We start from the raw sequence: 22,521 nt of genomic DNA, 5'->3' as shown, positions 1-22,521 counted from the left end.
CTGTTTCTTCTTTAAACAGGCTGGTTTTCCAAATTTCAAGGAATAGATATAAAAAAATAAAATGGAAATCTTATCTAATCATTTTTGAGATAATTATAATCTTGATAGCAAAATTGGACTCGCAAAAAAAACAGTAAAGGAAATTATAGTCAATTTTGGTAAAGGATGTATGCTCGAATAGAGTATATGTGATGTGAATTCAGTAGTGATGTGAAAATACACTATGAACAAGCAGAGTTTATATCAAGGATGCAGGAATGATTCAGCATCAGAGGACCTGTCAACATAATTCACTACATAATTTATTGAGTGATAATAGCCATATGATCATTTCTCTAAAAGCAAAATAACATTCAACAATAACCTGTAGGTAGTCATGACAAAAAAAAAAATCAGACTAAGAATGCAAACGAACCTTCTCAACCTGGTAGAGGAAATCAACAAAAATATTAAATTTAGGAAGGAACCAGGAGGTCACTGTCACCATACCACCTCAGCATGGAATGAGAAGTCCTTATTAGTGCATTATAGGGAGTGGGGAAGGGCTTAAAGAGTAACAAGGAAAGGACAATGTTACTATTATTTACAAAAAGATACAATTGCATATACAGTAAGTATAAGAAAATCTCCGTATTGGAAGATTTGTATTCCTGTTCTGCTGGTAGATGACGGTCAGCAGACCTGCAGATGTGTGTTTCCTGTAGATGTATATGCTTCTTGTTGTCTTTTACATGGTCCATGTTCATTCAGTGAAACCTTTAACCAGGAGAAAGATACACTACCAGTTTTAGCTGGAAATCGTGCATCTGAGGAGCTAAGTGTTGCTCATAGCTCTGAAAACTGAGGAGTACTTCCAAAAGCTGGAACCATAATTAGTGCCAATGGGCATGTGCAAGCACCACGTAGAGAAAGGAACCAAAGGGGCCTTACTGAAGAGAGCCACTTACCGGGGGCAAAGTCTTTATAAGATTCTACAAATTAAATCAAGATGAAAATACAGTGTCATGAACAGAAGAGTTATTTATGGAGGCATCATGCGATGAGGTTGGGGTGTCTGTGGAGAGTCCCGGACAAGACTCAGACCTGAGCAGGTGGAGACGAGAAGTGTGCATGTCCATCCGACTGGGAACCAGAGGGTTCACAAAGCTGTCATTCCGGGACCCACCCAGTGGAGGTAGGACCTCCCCACTGTGAGAAGGTGAGAGTGGCATCTGGTACCTGGAAATGACTTCCTGGACAAGGTGGTACCATCTCATTTGGGATGACAAAGGAAATGTCCTTCTGGAAGAGTTTACTTTGATAATGGTAATGTGGTTCCTTGTCACAGACACTGCTTGCACTTTGATTATTCAATAAGAGTACATTAAGTGAAGACACAGCATTTCACACCAATGATAACAAAATTGAAAATATCACAGGAAAAAAGAAAGAGTCAATATTAGCAACGCAGTAATAAAAGCTCAGAAATAAATCAGACGGTGCTAAGACCTTTATGGAGAAAATTCTAAAAATATATTCTAAAGATGTATAAATTAATATTAATAAATGAGAAGTTCAAAACCAGTATGATAGAGTTTCTAACACAATTATTACATTAAATCAATCTAAATCCAATTTGTGATGGGAGAGTTATTGACTTGGAGGAGTTTTTTCTAAAATACATATAGAGGGGCGCCTGGGTGGCTCAGTGGGTTAAGCGTCTGCCTTTGGCTCAGGTCATGATCTCAGGGTCCTGTGATCAAGCCCCACATCGGGCTCTCTGCTCTACAAGGAGCCTGCTTCCCTCTCTCTCTCTCTCTGCCTGCTTCTCTGCCTACTTGTGATCTCTGTCCGTCAAATAAATAAATAAAATCTTTAAAAAAAATAAAATAAGATAAAATACATACAGAAATCTGAAGAACCAAATAGAGCGGGCAGTTTCATAGCAGCCAACCACATGCGGGAAGGTAGACTTACAAGGGGCCGAGAGTCATTATTTAACCATAAGCAACTGAAACAGAAGAGTGGACACAGCAGCTTGGGCTCACTCCTCCCTCTTCTACTTAACAGCCCTAGGACTGTTAGCTGTTGGGCCACAGTTGTCAACTGCCCATGCCTCAGTTTCCCATCTACACCAGGGATTGGAGCCTGCTACAGCCTAGAGCACTGGAGCTAGAGTGGGGAGCACAGAGCTGGGTCTTGTTACTGGCTTCATTGCCTGTATATAGTTTGGTAAAATCACTTAAGCTCCATAGGCCTTGGTTTCCTTTTCAAACTGAATAACAATGCCATCATTAATCTGTTCACTTTTTCCCAGTTTTATTGAGAAATAATTGACCTCCATCCCTGTATATGGTTAAGATGTATAAAGCAAGAAGGTAGGTTTCTCTGTGTTGTGAAATGATCACCACACGAACTTTAGCAGCGTCCATCAGCTCCTAGAAATGCAATAAAAAGAAGAGGAAAAAAAATTTCTCCTTGGGATGAGAGCAATAAGGACCTGCTCTCTTATTTCCTTTCCTACGTACCCCCCACCGGTGGCAGTTTCTGCCGTCTCATCCTGCTTTGCCCCCCAGGACTTTGTCTTACAGCTGGATGTCTGTGTGTTTTGACCACCTTCCTGCATTTCCCTCTGATAACCACAAATCTCCTTTTTCTGTGAGTCTGTTGAGGTTTTTACTTTCCTTTTTTTTAAAAAAAATTTGATTCCATATACAAATGAGGATGTACAGTATTTGTTTTTGTCTGACTTATTTCACTTAGCATAATGTTTTTTAAATATTTTATTTATCTATTTAATGGAGGGAGAGAGAGAGAGAGAGAGCTCAAGCAGGGAGAGTAGGAGAGGGAAAGCAGACTCCCCACTGAGCAGGGAGCCTGATGCGGGACTTGATCCCAGGACGCCGGCGATCATGACCAGAGCCAAAGGCAGATGCCTAATCTACTAAGCCATCCAAGCACCCTGATGCCTTCTTTTAAATGACAAAAATGAAAGTACTATACACACTCTGTGAAATTTAAATTCTCAAAAGGGGTTTTCTCTTTTTCCTTTTGTTTTTTCTCCCATAAAATGATACTAAGAACCCAAGTACGGTCAGGCTGGATGTGCCATGAATTAGGAATATTGAGCTCTCATCTTCTCTTCCAGGACGTTCCCTGTTGCTGGCCCGTGCACCATGCTCAGCTCCCAGTTTTGATGTATTCTCCAGGTGCCTCTCACAAGGGCCGTCCCATCACATAGAAATACCCTGTTAGACTGTTGACACTGTAACAAAAGCAGAAGAACGGCAGAAGTCTACCCCAGGTTTCAATAACTGTGGTATAAGCTTCTGATAAAACATATGTGAATTTATGCGGAATCCTAGACAAAGTGAGGTACACACAGCCACCAAAGTGGGCAACAAAATGGACTGTTTTGCCATCGTACGTAGCACCAGTGTTATGCCGGGACGGGGGCAATGGTTTCAGTACACAGACTGTGACCAACTTGATTGAGTAGGCTGTTCCCTGGACGACTGGGGAGCACCATTTAGATTTGAAAATTGATTATAGTAACTTTCTGGCAGTTGCAGGAAGGTGTGTCGAGAAGTGGGGAGCACAAGCAGCATGTTATACTCACACATACAGACCCAGGGAATATGCAGCACCTGTGAGATCCGGCCACACCCCTCCTGTGACCTCACCTGATTACAAACTGCCGGGTTTCACCAGCTACGTGCTGAGCCCCTGGGCAGCATCGTTTGGTTCTCTTTCAGAAATGCTTCCTTTAGGCATTCAGAATTAGCACTTAGCGCCACAGTCACTTTCTGAGAAGAAGAACTGGTGAAAACAAGCTGAGGAAGTGTGGGCGGACGGCTTTCTCCCCAGTCCAGACCCCAAGGCTGACAAAGGCCGTACTGAGGATGGAGAGCAAGGAGATAGATGTGCAGAAAGCTACCCAGTCTTTGGACTGCCGGGTTTAAAGGTGTCCTGGTTCGAGATCTGTGTTTGACCGGGTTGTCACAGCAGTTACATGTCTCTAAGTGGCATCTCCTTGTCCATCTGTTCTGTGACGGGGACACAGTTGGCAAAGACTTCACTTCCTTCCTTCGCTCCCCACGCCCTGCCCTCTCCACCTGCCCCACACCCTGCCTCTCAGCCTGGGGTCACTGGGAGGGATCTGTGTTTTGAAGGCAAAGATGGTAGTTGGGGAACCAAGAGCAAGACCTGAGAGAAAGGGCGAATTCCACCTTATGAGTGACGGAGGGACTCGACTCCAACAGGTGCGAGGGACCGAAATGGCAGCGAGGGGACATGAGAGGACAGGAGGATGCCAGCAGGAATCTGTTTTCAGGGGAAACAGTGCAATCTGGAGAAGAGCTGTGATGGGAAGGACAGAGGTGAGGAGGGAGAGTCGGGAAGCTTCTCAGGCGTTCCTGCTGAACCTGCTCTTTGCAGCCGTTTCCTCCCTTACACCAACAGAACCTAAATCAGCACTTGTATTCAGTGTCAACCCTCTTGGGCAGAGAAGGCAGAACAGAGGGAACCCAGGCGGGTGCTCCTCTGGGAAGAAGACTGTCCGCTGTGGCCCAAGCTCCAGGGTGGTGGCCACTTCTGTGGGAAAACAGCTTCCCCTCAGCGGGGCCTGCAGGTCTCTGATGAAGAGACCGTCTTGAGGGGCTCCAGGAGTTTTCCAGTGTAACCTGTGCATGTTTAAGGAGCAGATGAAGCCGCAGAAAACAGACATGCTACGAATGCTCCTGGAGGTGGAGGGAGATCAGTGACCAAGGCAGGTTCAAGGCCAGGGCTGGGGGAGAGGAACAGGTGGTGGGGGATGGGGAGGGAGGAGGGAGCAGGAGAGCCCAGGGAAGACCCCTTCTCCCAAGACTTCAGCTGACCTCTGAGTTTCTACTATGTCAGCTCTTGGGAAACATAATCCTCATGCCAGAGAGGCCTACTTAGGATGGCCCGTTCTGCTCTCCTAATAACAAAACCTAACATCTAGCAACAAAGCTTAACACTTACGTAGTTCTTATGATTTCCTAAACATCCCCTTTCTGTGTTTTACATATTTTAACTCATAAATCTTTATGTCCATCTTTCTAAAATGCACTGCATTCGTTCATTTCACAAGCGGGAGTTGAAGCCGCAAACGGATAGAATCATGAGAGGCTAAAAACGTACAACTGATATGGGAAGAAAGACGGGAAGAGCTCATGAAGTAACATCTGCTTTAGCGACCACCATTATTGCTTTAAAAGGGGAAATTAATCTGGCGTTCACATGGGGCCATGCGTCCAGGCTTCAGAGAATCTGCATGAACATAGTTTCAGATGGAAACAAGCAGAGTTCCCCACATAGAAAATTGTGACTGACCAATCAGAGGATTATACTTCCACTGAAGCAGAAGATTAGGAAAGTTCTTACTGATTGGGGCCAGACGGGTCATTGGAAGAAGAAGTATTCAATCTCACGGCGTAATGGTTTGGTGCATTTGTCGTGGGTAAACCCTAGCTAGCGGGGAAATGCAAGACTGCAGAATGAGGTGACAGGTGACCAAAGTACTCAAGATTCATGCTTTCAAACTGCACATGATGACCCATCATGGGTTTTGAAATTAATTTAGTGGCTTGTGACCCTCATTCTAAGGTATGACTTAGACTAGACTAGATCAGAATAGATCAGAGTAGAGAGTACACCCTGTCCTTGCCATCACTGCCAGAGCCCATGTGCCCCGTCTCCTCTGCACCTGTCTCCCACTCCCAGCCCCATTTTCAGGTCAATGCAGGCAAGAGGATGCCTTCTGCTTTCCCGTTCTTCTCCAGATGCTTCCACATCAGCCTTCAAGTTGCACGTCCACATCTCCAAGTACCAGGCAACCCAAGGAACATATCAGAAGAATGGGAACACAGGAGTCATCCAGGAGCCATTCAGGATTGAACAGCATGGAGGGCTTTTCCTGCAGCTGGGGGGACAGTTTCTTTTTATATACATACGTCTCATGTCTTGTTGCATGAACTTAGTATATAATTTAACTCTCTCTCATACTAATAACATTGTTGCTTCTCTTTACAGTGGAATTAGATACATAAACATAGCATTTGGTGCGTCTTCGTCTTCGGTGTCTTCGGTGAGTCAGAAGAGGATTATGCTGGGAAAGACACTGTCAGAATGAGCAGTCCAAAGACAGACGACAAACCTCGGTCTCGTCGTGGATATCTGGTCCTGTTGCTCCTTGGTACTGAGAGATCTTTCTATCTGGTATTGACAAGGGACAAGGTATATATCCCAGGGGGTGTTTAACAGAGAAAAATCCCAGTGACTTCTCATGGTGCCTCTTTAGTTTTTTTGTCAAACACATATGGGCTGAGGAGCCTGTGCTATCTTTCAGGCTCTGCTCTAACTGGAGTTACATAAATTACCTTAATAGACTTCTCCAACAAGCCCGGGAGGTAGGCACTACCCTTACTCCCATTCTACAGGTGGGCCAAGTTGAGGGATTTGACCAAGGTAGGCACTACCCTTACTCCCATTCTACAGGTGGGCCAAGTTGAGGGATTTGACCAAGGACACAGAACGAGCAAGCATTGCAACTGGTCCCCTGGCTAGAGATTCCCCATGGGAGACACCAGACTCTGCCTTTCTCTCACAGCTTTGGGAAAAGAGCCACAGGAATGTGATATATCAGCTTCTGTGGTCAGGGAGCCCATACTGCAGACTGAGTCAGAGTCAGCAGGCCTTTTGCACACCGCGTTCTGTGTTAAATGCAGGATAAGCTGAAGGTGTGTCCTTTCCTCATAACAAGACAGAAAGTAATTAAGTGGCATGCTTTCAGGGTCCCTTTCCATGCTGCCCTGGGACACACTGACCTTAGTGAATTCCCTTGATGATGCTTTTCCCCACAGGCCTCCACCTCGAGGTAGGGTGGTGCCCTCCCAACCCCTCAGGACTCAGAGTGGACCCAGCCCTCAGCAGCTCTCACTGTGACTGACACATCTATTCAGTAAGGCTGGAAGCTACTGGTTTTTTATATAATGTTATTTCCAAATAATATTTTTGAGAAAGTTGCAACACAGTCTTTGTGCATTTTGGTCTTAGCTTCCCAATCATCCGACATTATCCTGCAACAGATAGATTTGCCATGACAAGCTCATTTAAAAAAGTCACACCACTGTTTATACGTTAGGGAGTCTTTTCTCTTAAAACTTTACTGTCAGCCCACGCTGAGATGCTCAAAATGGCACACATCTTAGTCACAGGGGATGTTATTTGTTAAAACTACATAACTTTAGTTATACTTTCCATCCATTTAGGAAAAAATTTGGAATGCAATTTGCCTACTTTTATGCAAAACTGTAGTTATGGGAGAAGAGTTATTTACAGATTCCATGGCATTATTCACTACTTTCCACAGAGTCGGAATTCTTTACTCTGCTCAAAGCCATCCCTTTAAAGTTTCAAGGCATAGTGCCTCGATGACAGATTGCATTTTTGGTACCTGCATGTCTACTTTATATGCTGCTTGTGGTAACTGTAATAAGAAGAAATTAACTCAGAAAATCTTCTCTAATTCCACTGGAGAATGTGGGTTTTTCTGAAGTTTTTAACAAGCATCCAACATTTCTAATCTACAGCAAAGGCGTTTGTGAAAGAGCTGCTTCCAGCTTCTCCTTGTTCTAGTTCTTGAGTTGGAATATCAGCAAAAGGCTTGTCTGCTAACTTTATTCAAATGATATCAACCGTGTGGTCCAGAGCTAGCCCGTGTGTGGTTCCTTGAGTCTGGAGAGCTGAGAGTATGTGTGGTAAGGGGCCCATAACACAGATTTGACCAAATTTTCTTAGGGTTTGTGGTGATGGCAGCACAGCTATACTGTTAGGGTTGCTGCCCCATGCACAGAACAAATCACTGAACTCTTCGGTTAGTGTGTGTCGCTATTTTTGTTACAATGTAACGACTGTGAGTTCCCGTATCTCCCCCAACTCTGGGTCAGTCAGCAGACACTAAATTTTGAACTTTAAACTGACTGGAGAGGTGAAATGAAAGATTCCTATGATGTGCTCTGGAATGTTAAAGTGTCTTTTAATTATCTACCATCTTCCACTAAGTGCAAGTGTAAAGTATTTTTTAAAAGCATGAATATTTTGGCAAGTTGATGTGAGTGGAATATTTGAGCCTAATATGTCAAGAAAAAACAATTTTAGCCATGTTTAACATCTTTGGCAAAGAACGGATGGTAAAATTACAATTTCAGCCTTAAGTGGCAAATATGACATTTTGATTATCAATTGTGATTTATATAAGGTGGATTAATTACAATTTTATATTTCAGTATTTTAGGTCATTAAACATGTACATTTTGCTAAATTGTATAGGTCCCTATACTCGATGTTAGGCACAGTTGTGTTTTTTTTTTCCTTTTTATTTATTTTCAGTGTACCAGAATTCATTGTTTATGCACCACACCCAGTGCTCCATGCCATACGTACCCTCCTTTATACCCACCACCAGGCTCACCCAACCCCCCACCCCCTCTCCTCCAAAACTCTCAGTTTGTTTCTGAGTCCACAGTCTCTCATGGTTCATCTCCCACTCTGATTTCCCCCAACTGCCTTCTCCTCTCCATCTCCCAGTGTCCTCCGTGTTATTCCTTATGCTCCACAAGTAAGTGAAACCATATGATACTTGACTCTCTCTGCTTGACTTATTTCACTCAACATCATCTTGTCCAGTCCCGTCCACGTTGCTACAAAAGTTGGGTATTCATCCTTTCTGATGGAGGCATAATACTCCATAGTGTACATGGACCTCATCTTCCTTATCCATTCATCCATTGAAGGGCATCTCAGGTCCTTCCACAGTTTGGCGACTGTGGCCATTGCTGCTATAAACATTCATCTCTTGAAGGGCATTTTGGCTCTTTCCACATTTTGGCTATTGTGGCCATTGCTGCTATAAACATTGGGGTACAGATGGCCCTTCTTTTCATTTCATCTGTATCTTTGTGGTAAATACTCAGTAGTGCAATTGCAGGGTCATAGGGAAGCTCTATTTTTAATTTCTTAAAGAAGATCCACACTGTTTTCCAAAGTGGCTGCACCAACTTGCATTCCCACCAACAGTGTAAGAGGGTTCCCCTTTCTCCACATCCTCTCCAACACATGTTGTTTCCTGTCTTGCTAATTTTGGCCGTTCTAACTGGAGTAAGGTGGTACCTCGATGTGGTTAATAAATCAAACTAAATAGGGCAGATTCTTAAGTAACTCTGTATACCAGAGAGACTGAAGTCAACAAGGATCCAAAACCATGGATTTGCCAAGAACTTCCTTCCCAGAGAATTACCAGATCTGTAGGGCATACAAACAGCCAAGATGATAATTCCAATAACAACAGTCGTAGATACATCTCCACTCAACCCCCATGGTCCTTGCATACGAAATGTAAATGAGGAAATCAATAAAGATAGAAAACCCACTACTGTTGGCTTACAAGGACTAAGAGTTATTGAGCATTGTAAATGTCACTTATTTTGCTAAACATCAAATAGGAACATGAACAAATTGTTTTTTTTATCGAAAAACAATACCTTGATATTAATTGACTACAGGTCATTCATCTATATACTCAGCCAACACAGTTTTTCTTTTGTGCTTCACAAGAGTTGGGTGCAGTGCTAGGGATAGGACAATAAATAAGCCATAAAGATTCTTACTTATTTTGTTCTTTGGGTATATTTGATTTATCACTGAAAATGTGAAGCCACATTAGTCTTCTTGGCAGGAAGGAAATGCAAGGTGCTGAGCTGAGCCAGCTCACGGCTTTGATGACACATGTCTTCTGTCTTGGAATCTTCTGTTTCTCTTCTCTTCCATGGGATCTCTGACAACACCGTTACCCTTGTCACCTTCGTCAGACCCTCGGCTTCCTCCTTCATGAACATTGGTGAACATCAGTGCTGTGGTTCTCCCTTACTTTTCCTCTACTCTCTAAATTGGATCCATTGATATAGCATAATAATTTCTCAACATTTCTATTCCAAGGATGTCTATATAATCTTCAGACTTGTCTATTTTAAAAAATTCAGGATTTCGTAACCAGAGGGTGCTTGGCCTTATCAGTCATTTTTGTATAAAGGCCCAGATAGTAAATAATTCAGGTGTTTTGGTTTGCATATTATTTCTTTAACATATCTTATCCCTTTAAATATGTGAAAGAAAGTTTAACAGAAGGATCATACTATGATGATCTGCCAGTGAGATCTGGCCTGTAGGATAATATATGTCCAGCTCTGATCTAAATCAACATTGCAAAATTGATATGAAGTTTCCAAGATAATATTACAAACATAGATTTTCAGATTCTGAATCTTCATATACATTCCTTCTTAAGTGTAACCTGCCTGAGACCCACCGGAGACTGGATTTTCTCTACACCCATTCCATTTCCAGAGTTTCTTGGCACAGAGTTTCTTGGCTGACACAGTGCTAAGTATTCTCCATGTGTTTTCTTCCTCCTGGATGCACAGAAATTTCCAGCTTTCCTTGTAGCTAGGTTGAGATCATGGAAGTAAGTGAATTCTGGACAAAGGGATATAAGATAGACGCACTTTCTGGACTTGGGCTTTATAAAAACAGAAAACATGTTCTTTAGTTTCTCTCTTAAACTTTTTTGGAGACCTTAGAGGCAATGTATTTAAGACACTAGAGTGGCACATGGAAAGAGACTGCCTGTCATTAACCACGTAGACAGCAGTCATTCAGAAGTATCTTACTTGCTAATAAAACTTGCTATGAGGTAATCTGTTATTTACATCACTGATGCTTAGATTTCAGGGCCGTTCGTGTTACAGCAGCATTGCCTAACGCATCATGCATAAACCGATTATAAACCCCAGCCCACGATAATGAAACACCTGTCCATCTTTCCTTGCAAAATTGCCTCATTTTCCAACTCAGTACAATTCGTCATGTTGCACATTCTGCCTGATATGTCCAATCTAGTCCTCGTGCCATGTTCCCTCCACCCAATAATATAGCTGTCAACTTAACAGTCATTCCATTTATCGAGCTATCTAACTCTGATTGATGAATAATAGTACTTATCCATCAAAGAAGACACGAATGCTCCAGGCATCCACATCTTTACCATCTTTTTTCCTTTTAATGAAAAACAAAACAGTTTCTATTTTCTAATTTCAGAAATAGCTAGACTAAGAAATAAAGAAATTCTCCTACTCCAAAATCTAGAAATATGGTGGGAGGCAGGGAGCACACTAAAAAACAAAGGTATAACAGAAACAAAAAAGGAATTTCCTAGTGGCTTTCATGGAGAGGGGATTTAAAACAAGAGCAGTAAATTTGCAAGGTGACTCCTAGTCCTCCTGGTAGGATGTTGACAGGGACAGGAGCCAGAAGCATCAGGGTCTCAAGATGCAAGGACACTTCACGATAAATGAACCATAGAAAGCATGAACGAGAGACAGCATAAATGAAGTAACAACAACATGAAATACATTATGTTTCAAGCAAGAGAAATAAATTTTAAAAACATTCCAGACACATTAAAATTAAAAGACACATAAACCCAGGTGGGGAGGAGGGTGAAGAAGTTATAAGACAACCAGAGAAGAAGACAGAATATCTAAATGAAGCTGATCTTGACTGGCAAAGGTTTCACGTAAATAATAGAGGAGAGAATGTATTAGTAAACCATTTAACAATTTAGCGCATCTGCAGTATACCAGGAGAATATAATTCCCAACCATGATCCAATATGTAATTATTCAAAACCCAAAATATTACAAATATTTTCAGACAAAATTAAGAAAGACAATTTATAATTTTTGAAAGAACAATTCAAGAACGAAGTTGCATGAGAACATGTTGCCTAGTAAGAAGAAAATGATTTTTAAATTAATAATTCATTAATTAAAATATTAAATTTTAGGAAATACAAATAAGTATTCAGTTTCAATAAACACAAATGTAAAGAAAATTATAATAAGAGTAAAAATGAGGAGACTTTTTTTTCAGATAGTACGGTATAAATGTGCTTGTATGGGGTGTAAAGATGGTAGGTATTTCTAATGACCAAGTACTCTTCTGGAAGGTCATAGAAATAAGGATCAAATTTAGACTGCTATTCAGGACCAAACTGACCTTCTAATGGTACCTAGGATGATTTCCCTACTGACAACAACTCTTCTGGGGGAAGAAAGAAAGAAAGAGAGAGAGAGAGAGAGAGAGAAAGGAAGGAAGGAAGGAAGGAAGGAAGGAAGGAAGGAAGGAAGGAAATCTATCTGAAACAAAATTGTGACATTTAGCATATTAGATAATAGAAAAATTGAAAGCTATAATGAATTGGTACATTTAAAATTATGAAAGATATAAAAGAAAACATGCAAGAAATATGTAAAGAAAGGGCATCTGGAGAGTACTTGACAGTGGAAAGCTGTGGAGCGATGTTCCAGAGCCCAAAGAGATGAGTTCAGCATTTGGGGCTTTTTTGTCCCTAAGAGATAGCATTTCAGACATTTGCAACAGGGTAGCTGAGGGGATGTGCATGGTTTTTGACAGACTCATGGAACCTAACCAAAACTTGAGTCTGTAATCTGCCAAGAAGCAGTTACTTGGGCTTCTTGTTGGGCTTCCAGAGGGCGGTACCCCAGAGCAGGGTGCACTGGACATCTGTCTTCCCAAGGATGAGGCCCAGATGGGAATAGGTGTGATCCCTGATTTGTTCATGGTGTTTGGATATAGTTTATAACCCAGATTTTTGACAGAAGAGAAGGTACATCTCTTGTGGAGGCTATTGTATTTGTGGGTTTCTGTCTTTCATCAGATTAGGGAAAATTTTGGCTACTACTTCTTCCAAAGACTATTCCAATCCATTTTTTCTTCTGCCTGGTAATTCTATCTACATGTATATTTGACCACTTCATATAAGCTAACAGGTCCCCAGTGTTACATTTATATATATATATTTAAATCTTTATTTTTCTTCCTATTGCTTACTTTTGAAAATTTCTATCCACCTATTTGATCTGTTCTCAAGTTCATTTATTCTTTTCTCCATCATCTCCCTTTTGCTGTTAAGTCCACCTCTTGTATGTTTTTCTAAAAAATTCAAATGTTACAAGTTTTCAGTTCCATTACTCTGTTGAGATTTCTTATATCTTCATTGAAAACACATTCTGTTTTACTTTAGTGTAACTATAATGACCTCTTTAATATCATTTTTTAATATCCTAGTTTCAATATCTGGGTTATGTTGCACTGAGTTTTGGCACATTTTATTATCTATGGCAAATACACTGTATTTTCTTATTTCTTTGTATGCCATACAATTTTAGATTCTATCTCAGACATTGTGAATGGTAAATCATGAGGATCCTGTCTTCTGCTATTTTTTCCCTTATACACACTGTCTTTTGTTGTAACAAGTAATGACCCTGGCTTGACTTGGGCTGAAAAGCTGGGTGGCAGCTCCAGTCCCAATTTAGATCTGCCCTCAGTTGGCCTGCTTTTGTCTTCCACACATGCATTTATCTGTGATCAGTGATATGGGCATCCTCACTCTGTATCTTTCACTCATAGGACTTCAGAAGTCCCTCCAGCACTCTTAGATTCTCCAGCATCAGTTCTCCAAGACCACTGTACATCTGACCACATACTTACCACCTACTAGTTCTCTTGCCAACTTACAACAATGTCAACTTCACTTAGCTCAGAGATGCATGCCCTTAAAAAGGAACTTATCTTCACCTCTCTGTTCTAAATGTGCACTAGTCATCCATCTCCTGATTCTATTCATTGTCCTATACTTTCAGGTGGCTACCCATAATTAGTCCAGATTTTGTCATTGATTTGTATGAAGGATTCAGTCTGGATGAGTCTCACTCTATCACCTCTCATGGTCTAATTTTAAAATTGAAGTAATGAAAGTCAGAAAAACTCAACAATATATTCAGCATCCCCAAGCTCTTCAACAGCAGACACATAATTAAAGCCCCAATGCTCTCTAGATCATATTTTGCTTCTTTGGTCTCAAAATTAGTTATGTAAAACAATAGAGACTTGCCATGCTTTAAGAATTTCTGTATAAATAATTTGGTATAAGAGGTATGTGTGCTTTTTAAGTAGCATTACCCCTCCTTCTACACAAGGTAGTTACAGAGGAGAAAGGGTAACTGCCCCTTTTTTAACTATAGTTTTGCTAAGTGTTCATTGGCTTAATTCTTCACTTTTTATAATTTTTAAAAGTGTTTCTACAGTTGCCATAATATAGTCATGAAAGTGGGAGTTAAGAGACTGAGAGAAGAGGCTGGAACAGCCATCATCACCCATGGAGAAACCCTACCTCTTGGTGAAGACTATGTCAGTCTCTGCTGATTAGTAGGTAGATGCAGAAGTTAATTCTTTACAGCTCTGGGTTGAGATCCAGTTTCTCAAGGCTTTAAATTAAGTGCAAATTCAACAGTGCTGGATGGATGGTTTAACATCAGGAGAGTTGCCTCCTCCTTGGTTCGGGCCCTGACCAGAGTTCCAGATGCCAAAAACCCTTGGCATCTGCAGGAGGAAGAGGTGCTCAGGAGGCATGTGAGTGGCTATTCTCCCACATTGGTGACCACTTCCTGGATGACCTCCTGCCCTGAGAGGACATCCTTTACCTCCAATATATCGTCCCCTTGGCACAGAAGCTTTCCAGCTATTGGCAACGATCAAAGCAGACCTATGGGAAGAAAAAGTTTCAGGTAGCTCCTGGCTTAGCACTTCCGAGCTAAACACTACATACCCTGGAGAAACTAGCCCAGAACACTGATATCAATCTAAGTTGTGAGAAGGTGACTATCACATTCTTGTGAGATTCCTGGTGTGCTACCCATGAGACATTACAGGTGAGCTAGCCCTACACTCACACTGTGATGGCCAGCTGGAGCTGGTCCCTGAGGGCTCCATCTCTATGTCTCCAATGGAGCAGACCACACCAGTGAAGGCTGAATCTAGGGCACATCTTCAACCACTTGCTGATCTGGATTCCCACCTGAGAAGCTGATGAATGCAGCACCTGGATGGCTCATGGTTCTTACTCGGTCTTAAACAGCATCTTCCAACACTCTCTCATCTGGTGCTAGTGTGTTGGGGTGGTGTCAGTATGAGGACCAGAGCCTGGGGGAGACGGCTCCCCTGAAGATTGTCTACCAGCCCACAAAACTTCTGAATGTCTATAGCCATTCTGGCCCTGTTTGTGTGTGGGCGTGGTGAGAGGATAGGTGTTGTGCTTGGGGAGTAGTAGATATCCCAGTGGTTTGATGCCAAAGGCTGCTGCAGATGCATTGACCTGAACATGCCTCATAGCTTATGATGGCAGAGTGGTGGTTTCTGGAATTATGGGAAAGATGCTCCAATCACAGTGTTTGGATGTATACAAATAAGGCTAGTGGGTTAAACCTTATTAGAGAGTAACACCATTATTGACCACAATTATTGCTTCCATTCCTGTACTGCGTTCAGAGTGTGTACAAGATCTTGAATGGTTTACAATAAGAAAATCACTTGAAGATCTGTGTAGAGCTGGTTTATTTGGGTGGACAAACAGGGTTGTTTGGAACACATTACCTGTGTGGATACTTCTATCAGATTAGCTACGGCCAACCTGAGTGTTGATACAATCTTCAGGTAATCCTCTGAGTGGCTTCCTGGAGCCAGTGTGGGAGCACACTTCTACACCAGGCCAGGATAACTACGGAGACAAAAGACCCAACTCAGCCTGTGGGCAGTTGTCCATATTGGTGGAAGTCAAGTTAGCATTCAAAAAACCCCAAATGGAGAAAGCATGGATTATTAGCGTGGATTAGTGAGGATTATATCCCCAGCACATACAGCGGACTTTCCTGACTTTATTAAATCTCCTTCAGTAAATGATAAAACCACATTGCATTCCAGGTTAATGTACCAGCTAATGTTGATGGCACTCTAGAAGCTTGTTGGGGGATAATGGCAATGTCTTAACTTGAATTGTCAATTTCCACTTTTCAAAGCATTTTTAATTCTCTTTATCTTCATTTATTATTACTGTAACCCCAGAATGTAGACAGGCCAGTTTAATATATAAGAGTTTCCTAGCAGCTTGCCCAAAGACACTCAGGAGACATGCGTAACAGGGATGGCAATGCCATTTAACCTGTGTTGATCATTGTCTGCATGGCAAGCACTGTAGAATCCACTTTACCATCTCCCCATTCCCAGCTCTTCTCTTTTTCCATTAGACCAGACTGTGCTGGGAGTGAAAAGAAGTGTTTGTAGATTGATCACAAGGGAATAACCCACATGTAAACAATTAATGTAAATATATTGTTATTAGTTAATTCTTAACTGTCAAAAATCCACTCAGGCATTTGTAAAATGTCTCTGAGAAGGGATATTCACAGCCGTTATAGGGGAGAATCAAGTTCATATTTCTTAAGGTAGATTTTGGAACAACTGACCAATATAAGCAGATATTTCCTCCTGTGGTAGGAATATTTCCAATACCTACCCCAAAACCACAAATGATGCAGTGTGAGCTTTTGGCCAAAATAGGAGAAAATACCTTCCTCTTCCATATTCATTTTCTACTTCTGCAAATAAAACCTCAGATAACCCCACAATTTTTTTTTTAAATAGTGGGAGTTGAGGCAATAATTTTAGTGTTGGGGTCCACTAAAACATGCACCTATGGAAATAAAATAAAGCATCCACTATGTTTGTCATCTTACCTGGCATTTGTCTGCACTAATTTCAGGCACTAAGACATTTATCAGGTGACATATGTGTTGTGCAGAACTCAATTATTGCTTCCCCACAGAATGTAGTGATTTAAGAAGCTTCCCTTTTAACAGGCTTTAGGTAGATAAATTGGAGAAGACAGAACCAAGTTTGAACAGTATGATCACTTAAGACTTCCCCTGTTACCATTCAAAAAACAAACTCTCCTCCTGTATGTGGATACCAGGAGTACTCACTTTAATGTGGTTGTACTCTTTCAGGGTTCCAGGAACTCTAAGAACATAGTCTTGACATGAGGTATCTCTGTCTCTCTTTTTAATGATGAGTCAACTTTGAGGAACCTCTTACTATCATCTCAGACAATCATTGCTTTCATTTTTTATAATTTTTTTTAAATATTAATTAAATATTAAGGAACATAGATGTTTACCCTGGCACAATGGCATTTATTAATTATGTCATTAAAAAACTCATCTTTCATTTCACCTGAACATATGATCAAAATGAATTCTGGATTGTCATTTAGCATTTCCTTTTATTGGAAACCAACAGGCATTTAGAAGTTTGCCAAGGGAAAATTCTTGAAAAACAGTTGAAATTTTAAAACTGTTTGAAAATGACAGTATTTCAAATGTTATTAGCACTCTCGAAAGTTCAAGTACCATATTTAAAATGAGTGATCTGATGTTAAATTTGTGGTAAGCTTTTACCATAATATTTCAAATCAGTGTGGTTAAAGGATGAGGAATACATTGGAATATATTATAAAATATATATTAATATATTTTTTATCAGAAACTGTCAAATCAGCTTCAGAGACATTCAATTCAGAAAGTACTTAATAACCTCAAAATGATGAGCATCTGATGAAGGGTAAAATCATTTGAAAATAGTGATGATAGCACTTTCAGAATAGATGGAAAGTATCTGGCTCTTAGTTGCCATTATGTAAATGTCTTTCCTCTTCTCCCCACTAACTGCCCAACATATGCTCACATATACACCTGCCTTCCCAGGGATAGCCAGCGACTTCTTTGTGTGAGTGCATATCAATAGGGTATATCAGTCACTAAGAAACAAAACAGAAAAATACACTAACATTATTTTGAAAAAAGCATAAATAATTCTATAGGAGAGAAAAAATAAAATCGTAGTAAAAAGATAGAAAAGGAAGAGAAAGAATTACAGATGAAAAAATAGAGAAAGTAAGAAAGAGGGCAGATTTGAACAGAAATATATCAGTAATCACATTAAATGTGAACTTTCCAAATGCCCCAGCTAAAAGACAAAGCCTAAGTGGATTGGATAGAAAGGACCAAACCAAACTGTCCACACTAATACAAAGACATAGGTGAATTTAAATAAATAGATAAAAGAAGATAAAACAGGCAAAAAAAAATGCCAAAACAAAGCTTGACTAGCTGCATTAATAACAGACAAGAAAATTTATGAGGGAGGAAGATAATGGACAGAGGGGCCAGGTCAGTTCTCCAAGACAATAGCACAATCCTTAGTGTGTACGCACCTAACAACACATGTGGCAAAAAATAATATAAACGAATAAAGGAATTCTCCCACTCAGTAATTGACAGAATTAGTAGATAGACAATCAGCAAGGAGATTTAAAACTTTAAAGGAAATTTCCAAAAAGCCCTCAGAAATTAGATTCATGAAGATGACTGTACGAGAAGAACGAAGAAAGGGACCTCGAGATGTCTGGCGGACTCATTCGGTGGAGAATGCGACTCTTGATCCTGGGTTTGTGAGTTTGAGGCCCACATTGGGTGAAGAGCCAAATTCCCTTAAAAAACAAAAAGAAATGAACTCCATAGAAAATATTAGTGACCCAGTAGCTGTATAAACTGAGGAGTTAAGATTACTGACGCAAAAAGAGATGATGTATCTTAAATACTATGATACAGTAACTAACAGAAATAACAGTAGGCAGTCTGCTATAGGGGGAAAAAATGTTTCCCTTCTTCCCTGCTAGCTTCTCTGGCTGGTCTAATAATTAAATTGACACAAGACAGGTTAACAGGAGGGGGAAAAAAGCAAACGTAATTGTATGTTGTATGTATGGGGGACGGCCAAAGTTCTGAGACTCCCAGACAGTCAGGCGATTGGGGCATATATGCCGTCCTGAACTAAGGAGGAGGGGTTAGGGGTCTGAGGCTTCAGAGGGGAGGAAGACGATTCACAGGTAGAGGGAGGAGCAAATCTTGACCAGGTACACATGTGGCATTATCAGAAAGCTCAGTCTTTCTGATATAAAATGATTTATCCGCTAATAGCTGTCTTTCTGGTACAGGCTTCCTATTTATATCTTTAAAGTTTTTAGGCAGTTAAGGGAGAAGTAAAACAAAAACAAAAAAATAAAACAAGCAACCTCAGGGCTCCTGGGTGGCTCAGTGGGTTAAGCCTCTGCCTTTGGCTTAGGTCATGAACCCAGGGTCCTGAGATCGAGTTCTGCATCAGGCTCCCTGCTCAGTGGGGAGCCTGCTTCTCCCTCTCCCTCTGCCCTTCCCCTTGCTTGTGCTCTCTCTCCCACTGCTCGCTCGCTCTCTCTCTCCCCCTCTTTCTTTGTCAAATAAATAAACAAAATCTTAAGAAATAAAAAAGGGGGGAAAGCAGCAACAAAAACAACCTCGTCATGAGTCTCTTGGGCCACGGAAAATTGCCTTTAGCTCAAAATAACCCACATGCCAAACTGGTACATTTTGAGTCCATGTATTCTGTCCCGTCTCACCAGGAAGTTAATTATGAAACAAACTATCCCTTACGTCAACGGATCCAAGATAATGCCTCACTGTTTCTTTGAAGTTATACTGCCTAGCCCCTCCCCAACCAAAATCAATGATTCTAATACATAGAAAGGAAACATATTTTAGGAATAGAGAAAAACATCAGGATACTTGACTTTATAATCTGGATATTATAGAGAGGTGTGTTTTGCTGTTGTTTTTCATGGTGATAAGGAGCGTTTTCTCAAAAACTCCCCTGCAACCAACAAAAGAAGAAAGAAGCAGGAAGAAGGGTTAGCGGCCAGGCTCCAGAAAGAAAGGCGAAGAATGGATTTTCTGATGAAATGCAAACAGGGCAGTTTTCTGAGGATGACAGAGCAAGAGCAGTGTGGCTTTGGGGGATGGGAGAGCTTATAGGCTTGCAGGCTAGCAGGAAAATGGAAATCGCAAACATCTCTAACGGAGTAAGAGAGCCAGTGGGCAGCAGCTCGTTCTTCACTGAACGACGTGAACAAGCTTTCTGTGGAGTCCACCGAGAACAGAGAAGAGCTCTTACAGATAGCAATAAAAGCAGAAACAAAAAAAAAAATAGTAAAGAAAGAAAGAAAATGGGAAGAATGCTTTCTCACATGGACGGAGTCAAACCCCCGTACATTACAAATCCTGGGGAGGAAAACCGGACTCGAGATGGAAGCTACGGCATGGAGAGACGGGGAGCAATGGAAGTTTCCTGAAGGTGCACAACAGAATCCATGCAGGATGATGGGAATTGGGGTTCTGAGACAGGGGAGCGGTGAAGAACACACCCCCACGGCGGTCAGCGGCAGGACACAGTCCCCGGGCTCAGGAGAAGGGACAGGAGAAAAGAACATGATGAAGTGAGGTACTCGAACCCCAGGTCTGCTTTAGACACTGAGTGCAGGGAGGGAGTAGGACAAGCCAGCAGGTGATGCAGAGAGTCCCTGAGATCACAGCAGGGTTGCTCCCCAAGTCCTCCTTCTCCAAGGCCACATTGTGGGCGAGAAACCCCAACGTCCACTTGTGACTTGGGGTTTATAGGTGAGAAGTGTGTGTTTGGGGGGAGCCGCAGCGAGGGCTGAGGACAGCAGGCAGAGGCTGAGTGGCCAGCCCCCCATGCTGGGGACAGGTGGTGGGCTCAGCAGGACGGCCAGGGGCCAAGAAGCAACATCCCACCCTCAGGGCACAGACACGTTCCCTGGGAAGAACCAGGAGAAGAATTTCCACTTTCAAGAACAAGCTGTGTTCCCACCAACATCCAGGTACCCGCAGGAAACGCACGGCATCTGAGATGAGAGCCCAAAGCTGGGGAGAGATTCAGTGTGCCCCAGAGAGGGGCCGGCCGCCCAGGGGGACCACATCCAGACTCCCCAGCCACAAGTGCACACTTTATTCTGCACCCTCCAAGTTACCCTATACAGATGAATTCAAAAAAACAGGTTGTGTTTATGCGTGGCCGGTAAGACTCAGCCGTGTAATAAACTGCCAATGACGGCGGCTCAGTGAGCTTCGGGACGGGCTGGCATTTTGCACGTCCGACGCTAGTGGCCCGCTCATGTTGAGCCCTCAGCACGCCAGCTGTTTCTCGTTGTGTTTTACAGTGCGGTAAATCGAACTATGTTGTCAAGGGTAAATGTCGACCCCGTTCTCCTTTCACATAGATGTGCAAATAAGAACATCGCTGTGGCTTTTGGATGAGGCTGAGCATGTGCAACAGAGCGGGATGACACTGGTACTAAGTCAGCACTGCGAGCCCACGCTGAGAGAAAAGCACCAGGAATCACTTTTGCGCCGTGCTGCTTGGAACTGACCTTCATTCATCCTGACATTCATCCCTATGTGCGTATCAGGTCGGTGTGTAGGTTGTGCACACACACACACAGTTCACAGGGCAGTCATGCTGATTGCTCCTCCACAAAGAAGGAGGACAACAGAACTGAGAAAGATAATCAGGAAGGAACATGAAGCCTGTGAACTGCTGTGGAACTTTGTTTTTCTGTTTATGTTGTCATGAGCCCAACCACAAGCTTGGGGGGTGTACGCGGAGGGGAGCAAATTCTGAAACCAGGAGCAGCTTAATGCATCACCCAACTGTTACCAAGAAGAATAAGCTGGGACCCCCTCACAAAAATTTCAGAAATGTTGGCTATGTGTAGATATATTATAAAGATTTTGCAGGGCGCCTGGGGGGCTCTGTCGGTTAAACATCTGCTTTCGGCTCAGGTCATGATCCCAGGATCCCGGGGTTGAGCACAACATTGGGCTCCTTGCTCAGCGGGAACCTGCTTCTCCCTCTGCCTGCTGCTCCCCGTCTATGCTCTCTCCCTCTCCCTCTCTCTCCCGCTGTCTCACTCAGGCTTTCTGTCAGATAAATAAATTAAAAAAAAAAAAAAAAGACTTTTTGTGCACCGGGTGGCTCAGTGGGTTAAAGCCTCTGCTTTCGGCTCAGGTCTGGTCTCAGGGTCCTGGTATCGAACCCTGCATCAGGCTTTCTGCTCAACGGGGAGACTGTTTCCTCCTCTCTCTCTGCCTGCCTCTCTGCCTACTTGTGATCTCTGTCTGTCAAATAAATAAATACAATCCTTAAAAAAAAAGACTTCTTAATGAAAAGGACAGAATCAAACATGCTGTCCACTGCAGATTTATGGAGAGAACCCTTGCTGAAAGGAAACCATTGTAGTCCAAAAACAAATAAATACAGGAAGAAAGAAATGAGTGAGCACTCCGTAGACTGACACCAGCCGAAGAGAAAGGGGACGGACAGGTGTCAGACGGGAATGAAGACGTTCCCTGAAGCTGGCACGAAACCAGGCACCGAGAGGGACAGAAGGGGGTGGTGACAGATGGCAGCTGGGGGTGGAGGAAAGACTGAAACCAGTTTGGATGTGACATTTCCAGGCAGACCTGAGCGAGATGCTTTGGGAAGAACAGGGGTTGAGCAGGAAAGAAAACCAGTTCCCATTCGACCTCTGGGTGGCAAGAGTAAGTAATACAGAAAGGACAACAAGTGGGGTCTGGGAGGTCTTCCCACAGAGGACCC

At 42.3% G+C, this 22,521-nt stretch overlaps 1 pseudogene; it reads left to right on the top strand.

Moving 5' to 3' along the window:
- The window catches only part of LOC116874930, a 36,251-nt pseudogene extending 20,614 nt beyond the window's left edge, over positions 1-15,637 (top strand).
- The last annotated feature ends 6,884 nt before the right edge of the window (positions 15,638-22,521 follow it).

The sequence above is a fragment of the Lontra canadensis genome, unplaced genomic scaffold (assembly GCF_010015895.1).
Source record: "Lontra canadensis isolate GAN:19392208 unplaced genomic scaffold, GSC_riverotter_1.0 scaffold39, whole genome shotgun sequence".
NCBI lineage: Eukaryota > Metazoa > Chordata > Mammalia > Carnivora > Mustelidae > Lontra > Lontra canadensis.
Note: the sequence above shows the minus strand (reverse complement) of the source record. Positions and strands in the feature narration are given on the sequence as shown.